The sequence below is a fragment of the Sapajus apella genome, unplaced genomic scaffold (genome assembly GCF_009761245.1).
Source record: "Sapajus apella isolate SASKATOON/1434 unplaced genomic scaffold, GSC_monkey_1.0 scaffold76, whole genome shotgun sequence".
Lineage (NCBI taxonomy): Eukaryota > Metazoa > Chordata > Mammalia > Primates > Cebidae > Sapajus > Sapajus apella.
The window spans coordinates 9,232,092-9,239,475 of NW_022437016.1; the positions used below are offsets into that span (position 1 = coordinate 9,232,092).

The 7,384-nt window shown below is 46.6% G+C and overlaps 1 pseudogene across 1 annotated transcript; it reads left to right on the forward strand.

Moving 5' to 3' along the window:
* The first annotated feature begins 1,448 nt into the window (after positions 1-1,448).
* On the forward strand, positions 1,449-2,061 carry LOC116532413 (annotated as a pseudogene). Its single transcript, XR_004260854.1, has one exon. The product of XR_004260854.1 is annotated as a thioredoxin pseudogene (transcript).
* Positions 2,062-7,384: the final 5,323 nt, after the last annotated feature.

Sequence of the window (7,384 nt, forward strand, 5' to 3'; positions counted from 1 at the left end):
CCACTGAATTTGTGAAAGAGAATGTTGATGTTGTGTTTCAGCCATTTAGAATTTTGTGATTGTGGGCCTCTTATTACTGTTATTAAGTCCGTCCTTTGTTCTACTAATGTAATAATAACAATTCTTAGGATGAAGGCAAGCACTTACTATTCACTAAGCATTATGCAAGGCAACTGGCATGAATAATCTGATTCTTTTTTTTTTTTTTTTTTTTTTGACACAGGATTTCGCTCTGTCACCCAGGCCAGAGTGCGGTGGAACCGACGATCATGGCTCACTGTAGCCTCGACCTCCTGAGCTCAAGCAATGCTCCTGCCTCAGCCCTCCCGGAGTAGCTGGGACTACAGATGCACCCCACCACACCTGACTCACTTTTTTATTTTCTGTAGAGATGGGGTTTCACCATGTTGCCCAGGCTGGTCTTTAACTCCTGGGCCAAAGAGATAAGCCCATCTTGGCCTCCCAAAGTGCTGGGATTATACGCGTGAGCCACCGCACCCAGCCTCTGATCTCACTCTTATGCTATCATGAGGTACAAAGCAATAACTTGCCCAATAATTGGGAGACGTGGGACTTGAACTCACAGCTTTTCTGATGCCGAAGTCCACACCTGTTGCCATGACCCTATACTGCAGACCCTCACTCGCTTCGTGCATCTTGGCACTTATTTCCTTTGGCTGTGATTCATTCACTAGGAGTTTGTCTCCCCAGCTTGGTGGTGAGTTCTCAGCTGTGGGGGCCCAAGCTGAACCATCTCTACCTGTGAATGAATAAACGAAGTTCACTTGCACAGGATGGTGAGTTGTTGTGTGCTTAATACGACTGTCATGGCTGTGCATCACATGTCAATGAGTAGACTGATACCAATACATGTCCATGCACCAACATTAATTGCACAACTGCCTGCTAAGCACCCTAGAGGCAGGCAAAGAAGTCAAGCCAGATTCCCTGTCCTCAAGGGGTCCACGGTCTAGGAGGAGAGATAGGAGACATCTCCAGGCCACAGTAACATGAGGCTAAAGTAAGCAAAAGAACTGTCTACAGGCTGGTGCGGTGGCTCACGCCTGTAACCTCAGCACTTTGGGAGGCTGAGGCAGGCAGATCACGAGGTCAGAAGTTCGAGACCAGCCTGGCCAATATGGTGAAACCCCGTCTTTACTAAATATATAAAAATTGGTTGGGGGTGGTGGTGCGTGCTTGTAGTCCCAGCTACTTGGGAGGCTAAGGCAGAAGAATCGCTTGAACCCTAAAGAGGGAGGTTGCAGTGAGCCAAGATTGGGCACCTGTACTCCAGCTTGGGTGACAGAGCGAGACTCCGTCTCAAAAAAAAAAGAACTGGCTACATAATGCTTGGAAACTGAAGGGAGGTGAGCCAGTCCTCCAGGGGATCACAGAGCGTTTCTAGATACAGCCATTAGTTCTTGCTATAGAATACCATCCCAGGCAGCAGCGGGCGCGGAGGTCCGGGCGGGCGCGCGCGCCCCCGCCACACGCACGCGGGGCGTGGTATAAAGGAGAGCAAGCGACGCGCTCTCTCCTAACTCGGTTCGGTGCTTTGGATCCGTTTCCATCGGTCTTAACAGCTGCTCGTCAGACCCTAGCAGCCAAGATGGTCAAGCAGATCGACAGCAAGGATGCTTTTCAGGAAGCCTTGGATGCCGCAGTTGATAAACTTGTAGTAGTTGACTTTTCAGCCACGTGGTGTGGACCTTGCAAAATGATCAAGCCTTTTTTTCATTCCCTCTCTGAAAAATATTCCAATGTGGTATTCCTTGAAGTAGATGTGGATGACTGTCAGGATGTTGCTTCAGAGTGTGAAGTCAAATGCATGCCAACATTCCAGTTTTTTAAGAAGGGACAAAAGGTGGGTGAATTTTCTGGAGCCAATAAGGAAAAGCTTGAAGCCACCATTAATGAATTAGTCTAGTCATGTTTTCTGAAAACATAACCAGCAGTGGCTATTTAAAACTTGTCTTTTTTTTAATTTACAAAAAATGTAAAGTATAAAGACTATAAATCCAATTGCCATCTGGGTGACAATAAATCATTAATTCTCACAAAAAAAAAAAAAAAAAAAAAAAGAATACCATCCCAAGATATAGTGGCTTAAAATAACAAGTTCTTTAATTCCTGAATCTCCAGGTTAGCTAGGCAGTTCTGCTGACCCAGGCCAGGCTTGGCTGATCTTTGCTGGGCTCACTCAGGCATCCGTGGTCAGTTCGTGGATGGGTTGGTGCTGGCTGGTCTAGGATGGCCTTGGCTGGACAACTCAGCAGTCCTCCATGGGCGTCTCCTCCAGCAGGCTAGTCCCAGCTGTGCACATGGCAGGAGCAGGGGAGAAGGAGGCAATAGAGCCTGAAGAATATGCAGGGCTCCGTGAGGCCCAAATTCCTACCTTGGGCCAGTTGGGAGGACTAACTGAGCTGATGTAGCAAAGCTGTCAGGCAGGCACAAACAGAATCGACTCTCAGTGGGCAGAAGGGCCACTATGAGCCCCTGGCAATGAGGTTAGCTTTTTTCTTTTTTGGAGAAATATAACAAGTGTATGAATTAGAAGATTCAAAATTATATCCATTTTCCCCAAATTAATCATCTATTGACTCAATGTAATCATGATAAAAAAAAAGTTTAGGCCAGACGCGGTGGCTCACACCTGTAATCCCAGCACTTTGGGAGGCTGAGGCGGGTGGATCACGAGGTCAAGAGATCGAGACCATCCTGGTCAACATGGTGAAACCCCGTCTCTACTAAAAATACAAAAATTAGCTGGGCATGGTGGTGTGTGCATGTAATCCCAGCTACTCAGGAGGCTGAGGCAGGAGAATTGCCTGAACCCAGGAGGCGGAGGTTGCGGTGAGCCGAGATTGCGCCATTGCACTCCAGCCTGGGTAACAACAGCAAAACTCCGTCTCAAAAAAAAAAAAAAAAAAGTTTAAGTTGTTGAACTTGGTAAAGTGATTCTAAAGTTTATATGGAACTGGAAAGGTTCAAGAAAGTTGAGACCCCCATTAAAAAAAAAATTGTGGTAAGTCCAGGCGTGGTGGCTTATGCCTGTAATCCCAGCACTTTGGGAGGTCGAGGTGGGCGGATCACTTGAGGTCAGAGTTTGAGACCAGACTGGCCAATATGGTGAAAACCATCTCTACCAAAAATACAAAAATTAGCTGGGTGTGGTGACGAATGCTTGTAATCCCAACTACCCAGGAGGCTGAGGTAGGAGAATCGCTTGAACCTGGTATGTGGAGGTTGCAGTGGCGAAGATCACACCACTGCACTCCAGCCTGGGTGACAGAGCAAGACTCCATCCAAAAAAAAAAAAATTGTGATAAAATAGACATAACATAAAATTTGCTAGTTTAACCATTTTTAAGCATACAGTTCAATGGCATTAAGTACAGGCACATTGTTGTGTAACCAGAACTCTCTAGAATTCTTTTCATCTTGCAAAACTAAAACCCTGTCCCCATTAAACAGTGAATCCCCATTGCCCTCCTTCCAGCTCCCGGCAACCACCATTCTGCTGTCTATGAATTTGACTACTCCAGGTACCTCACATATTTGAATACAGTATTTGTCTTTTTGTGCCTGGCTTATTTCATTTAGGATAATGCCCTCAAGGTTCATTGATGTTGAGGCTCGTGTCAGAATTTCCTTTCTTTTTAGGGCTGAATAACATTCCATTGTGTGTTTAGACCACATTTTGTTTATCTATTAGTCACTCTATGGACACTTGATTTATTTCTACCTTTCGGCTATTGTGAATAACGCTGTTATAAACATGGGTGTACAAGTAGCTCTTTCTTTCTTTTCTTTTCTTTTTTTTTTTTGAGATGGAGTTTTGCTCAGTTGCCCAGGCTGGCATGCAGTGGCATGATCTCAGCTCACTGCAACCTCCGCCTCCCAAGTTCAAGCCATTTTTCTGCCTCAGCCTCTTGAGTAGCTGGGATTACAGATGTGCGCCACCATGCCCAGTTAACTTTTGTATTTTCAGTAGAGATAGGCGTTTACCATTTTAGCCAGGCTGATCTCAAACTCCTGACTTCAGGTGATCCACCAGCCTTGGCTTCCCAAAGTGCTGGGATTACAGACGTGAGCCACTGCACCCAGCCCTTTCTCTGTTTTTCTTTCTTTCTCTCTCTCTGTTCCCTTCTTTCTTCCTTTCTCTCTCTCTCTCTCTCTCTGTCTCTTTCTCTCTCTCTCCTCCCTCCCTCTCTCCCTCCCGCCCTTCTTCCCTTCCTTCTCTCTCTCTCTCTCTTTCTTTTTGAGACAGTCTCTCTCTGTTACCCAGGCCGGAGTGCAGTGGTGTGATCTCAGCTCATTGTAACCTCCTCCTCCCAGGTTCAAGCAATTCTTGTACCTCAGCATGCTGAGTAGCTGGGACTATAGATGTACGCCACCATGCCGGACTAATTTTGGTATTTTTAGAAGAGATGGGGTTTCACCATGTTGGCCAGGCTGGTCTTGAACTCCTGGCCTAAATTGATCCACCTGCCCTGACCTCCCAGAGTGCTGGAATTATAGGCATGAGCCACCATACTCAGCCCAAATATCTTTTCAAGACCCTGCTTTTTCTTTTGGATATACAGTGTACCCAAAAGTGGAATTGCTGGAGCATATGGTAAGTCTATAATTAAGTTTTTGAGAAACTGCCATACTATTTTCCATAGCAGCTGCACCATTTTACATTCTTATGAGCAGGGTACAAGGGTTCCAGTTTCTCCACAGCCTCACCAGCACTTGTTATTTTCTGTCTTTCTGAAGGTACCGAGCCTCGTGGGTGTGAGGTGGTATTTCACTGTGGTTTTGATTTGTATTTCCCTAATAATTAGTGACATTGAGCATCTTCCCATGTTCTTGTTGGCCATTTGTCTATCCTCTTTGGAGGATAGTCTGTTCAAGTCCTTTGCTCATTTTTCAATCTGTTTTTTTTTTCTTTACTAACTAAACTTTTCATTGAAGTGTCACATACCTACAGAAAAATGCACAGACCACCAATCATAAGCCTGGTGAATTTTCTCCGTGTGACCATTCTCAGGTAACCATCACTCATATCAAGATTACCAGCATGCAGCCTGGCGCGGTGGCTCACACCTGTAATGCCAGCACTTTGAGAGGGTGAGGCTGGCAGATTACCTGAGGTCATGAGTTCGAGACCAGCATGGCTAACATGGTGAAACCCCACCTCTACTAAAAATACAAAATTAACCAGGCGTGATGGTGCTCACCTGTAATCCCAGATACTCAGGAGGCTGAGGGAGGAGGTTGGCAGGCAGAGACTGCAGTGAGCCGAGATTGTGCCACTGCATTGTAGCCTGGGTGACAGAGTGAGACTCTGTCTCAAAAAAAAAAAAAAAAAGATTACCAGCATGCCAAAGCACCCCGTGCTGCTCTTTGCCTCCTCCTCCAAGGCCACCATTTTTCTGACCTGTAACACCATGGATTCATTCTGCTTGTTTTGCAACTTGATATAAATGGAATCAAATAGCATTACATCTGGCATCTTCCACCAACACTGTAGTTGTAAAATTTATTTATGTTGTTGCTTGTGGCAATGATTTATTCTCATTGCTATATGACAGTGCATTATATAAATTTATTATAATTTTTTTATCCTTTCTACTCTTAATGAATATTTGGATCACTTCCATTTGTGCAAATATGAAAAAAGTTGCCACGAACATGCTTTTTCTTTCATTGTGGCAAAACATATGTAAGATAAAATTTTCATTTCAGCCATTTTAAAGTGTACTGTTCAGCTGCATGAAGCACATTCCCACTGTGCTACTCTCACCACTACGCATGTCCAGAAATTGTCATTATTCCAAACTGAAACTCTGTACCCATTAAGTAATATTAATAACTCCACATTCTCATCTGCCTCAGCCCCTGGTAACCACTACTCTGCCTTCTGTCTCTATGAGTCTTTCAACATTCTTGTCCATACCTTTTGGTGCATATGTGCCCACTTTTCTTTTTTTTTTTTTTGAGATGGAATTTCACTCTTGTTGCCCAGGCTGGAGTGCAATGGTGCGATCTCAACTCACTGCGGCCTCTGCCTCCCAGGTTCAAGCGATTCTCCTGCCTCAGCCTCCTAAGTAGCTGAGATTACAGGCACATGCCACCACACCCAGCTGATTTTTGTATTTTTAGTAGAGACAGGGTTTTACCATGTTGGCCGGGCTGGTCTTGAACTCCTGACCTCAGATGACCCGCTAGCCTTGGCCTCCCAATGTGCTGGGATTACAGATGTGAGCCACCACGTCCGGCCCAGTGTTTCACTGTTTCATCTTCTAGATCTGAGTAAATCATCTTCCCCTGTGAATTTGCTGACACCCCCTGAGCCCAGCCCCCCTGTTTCTCATATACAAAGCACTGCAATGCCCATCGCCTTTCTTCCTTATGCTGTGCAGCTGGTGACGGGGAAGGTTCATCTTCCTCTCAGAACTTGGCTTTGTAGGCAAAGTGAGCATGTGCAGCCATTCAGGGCTGGGATCCTCTCGAGGGAGAGCCTGAGGCTGGTTTTCCTCAAAGACACACCCCATCCCCACTCCAACCTGGCTTATCCAAGGGTGTTGTCAGGGCTCCTCCTAGGGTGTGCAGGGCCTGCATAGATGCAGTTGTTGAAGCTCCTCAGGGCATTTGGTTAAGGTGATAAAGTCCATGTAGATCAAGCCCGAGTTCAGGGTGCCCTACCTAGATGGTACAGGCAGTCTAACCAGTCCTAGCCATGGGAGGGGGCTGAGGATATGCCATGGGGCTCCACTGAGGAGCTGGGTCTAAGGATGGTTCTGGCAATGATCATGCCAGCATGTGATCAGGGTATCAGGGTGCCCTGAGAGGCCTTCACTGATCAAGCCTTATACCCCGGTTTCCTGTCTCGTCTCCTTCTCCTGCTCTTCTTCCTGTGGGTTCTGTGTTACCTGCAAGTTCCACTGTCTGGCTGAATTCTCAGTCTATGGCTTTTCAGCTTCTAGCTGCGCTGCGTAGTCACAGCCTCATTTCTGTTCCTCCTCTGGATGCATGGTGCCTCCTCTTCCCCTCCTCTCCCCTCCCTTCTACTCCTCTCCCTTCTTTCTCCATCTCCATCTCACCTTCTTCTCGTGACTCCTCTCATTCTCTATCCCTCTCTTTCACCTTCCTTCTTTCATCCCTCATTCATCTCTCTTCCTTTCCCTCTATTCTCCTCCCTCTCGGCCCCACCATATGCACGCACACACATGCACGTGGACATGCACTCACACCCTCACACACACCCTTCGAGCCCTGAAGCCCCCAGAGCCCTCTCAGCTCAGCCCCTCTCCCAGGTAGGCAGGGGGGGCATGCAGACCATATGTGATGCCAGGAACAAGCAGGAGCCTGGCGGATGTGGTGTGGCAGCCTGGTA